Genomic DNA, 2,245 nt, shown 5'->3' on the forward strand with positions numbered 1-2,245 from the left:
ACCACGGCGAGGGGCATTGCAAACCACGGAGAGGGGCATTGCAAACAAAAGCGAGGGGCATTGCAAACCACGGCGAGGGGCATCGCAATCCACAGTGAGGGGCATTGCAAACAAAAGCGAGGGGCATTGCAAACCACGGCGAGGGGCATCGCAATCCACAGTGAGGGGCATTGCAAACAAAAGCGAGGGGCATTGCAGACCACGGCGAGGGGCATTGCAATCCATGGCGAGGGGCGCTGCAATCGACGGCGAGGGGCACTGCAATCTGCAGCAAGGGGCATTGCAATCCAAAGCAATGCACACCGCAAACCCCCAGCAAGGCCTCTCGCAACCCAAAGCCGCTCACCCTGCAACCCAAAACCACGCGCGCTGAAATCGCAAGCCCGAGGCCGTCACGCCGCCCCGCGTTCCACCTTCCCAACCCTTTCATCCCGGATTATGCAAGACCCCCGGGGGCGGCGGAACCCTAATTGCTTTTTATTTACCTCCAGGGGGAGCAGAAATATCAGGTGTCTCCTCCCCCGGGGTGTCCACGTCTCAGCTGTCCCCATTGCAAAAGAAAAAAAAAAAAATATAAAACAAAATAAAACAAAGGCGCAAGCAGGAAGCGAAGGCGTGGGAGGGCGGTGGGAGCAACCGCCTTTGGCAGCAGGAGGCCCGAATTTCCCAGAAATCCGAGAGGAGCTGGCGGGATGCCCGCTTGCTTTTGCAACCTGAGCTGCCTCCGTTGGCCAGGCCACGGTTGCCAGCAAGAATGAGCCGGGATGCTGCAGGAAAAGCGATGCAAAGGCTTGGGGGTTTGGTTGGTTTTTTTTTTTGCAAGGTTTCGCAAAAATCCCGGCGGTGCACGGCTTGCGGATGCAATTTTCGGGTGAGGGGGGGAAAGGCTGCAGCATGCAAACACCGAGGAGTTGATTTTCCCCGTGCATCCCACTGCTTGTTCTGCAAAAAGCAAAGCTTTGCGAGGAGCAAAAGGCTTCCCCAGGGGTTAATCCCCTCCCGACCTTTCGCAATCCGGCAGTCGCCTCGCCTGCGAAAAGCAGTCTTCTGTTATTTAATTTTTTTTTTTTTCCCCTTCTTTTTCCCCCAAAAGGAACCCGGATCTGGGCAGGTTTTGGTGCCGTTTGTTTGAAATGGATCTGGATGAGGTGATGGAGGTGGAGGAAAAGGAAAGGCGGGGGGGAGGGTGATACAATGAGTCGGAGCGGGGATGCGAAAGGGGGAGGAATAATCCAGCCTGGGCCTAAATGCAAACAGTGCAATCATTTAACCCGACGCAAATCCAAAAAAGAAGGAGAAATAAATGAGTCTGGGTGCAAATGCAAATGGTGCAATGATTTAACCTGGTGCAAATGCAGAAATGGGGAGAAATCATCCAGTTTGGGTGCAAATGGGGACGCCGCAGTGATTTAACCTGGTGCAAATGAGAAAAGAAAAATGGGGAGAAATAATTAAATCCGATGCAAATGCAAGCGGTGCAGTAATTAAAAATGATGCAGATGGAAAAGGAGGGAAGAGTAACGGGGCGCAAGTGCAGAAGCAAACAGTGCAATGATTTAACCTGGTGCAAATCCAAAAAGATGGAGAAATAATCCAGTCTGGATGCAAACGCCAATGGCGCAATGACTTAACCCAACGCAAAAAAATGAGAGAAATAATTAAACTTGATGCAAATGCAAAAAGGAGGGAGGAATAATCCAGTCTGGGTGCAAACGCAAACAGTGCAATGATTTAACCCGGTGCAAATGCAAAAAGGAGGGAGGAATAATCCAGCTCGGGTGCAAATGCAAACGGTGCAATGATTAAAAATGACGCACATGCAAAAGGAGGGAGGAATAACCAGGCCCCAGTGCAGAAGCAAACGGTGCAATGATTTAACCTGATACAAATGCAAAAAAAATTACGAGAAATAATTAAGAAAGAGAAAAATTAAGAGAAATAATTAAACTCGAAGCAAATGCAAACCTGGTGCAAATGCAGAAGGAATAATCCAGCCTGGGTGCAAACGCACGGTCCCAGGCAGCTGAGTTGTCCCCTCTCCCGGATGCCTGCGTCCCCCCGACACCTGGGTCTCCCCTGGACGCCTGAGTCCCCCTGACACCCGGGTCCCCTCAAGACACCTGGGTCCCCCCAGATGCCTGGGTCCCCCCAAGACACCTGGGGCCCTTCTAGATGCCTGGGTCCCCCACACACACCTGGGTCCCTTCTGGATGCCTGGGTCCCCCCTACACACCTGGGTCCCCCC

The sequence above is a fragment of the Aptenodytes forsteri genome, unplaced genomic scaffold (assembly GCF_000699145.1).
Source record: "Aptenodytes forsteri isolate BGI_AS27 unplaced genomic scaffold, ASM69914v1 Scaffold999, whole genome shotgun sequence".
Classification (NCBI taxonomy): Eukaryota; Metazoa; Chordata; class Aves; order Sphenisciformes; family Spheniscidae; genus Aptenodytes; species Aptenodytes forsteri.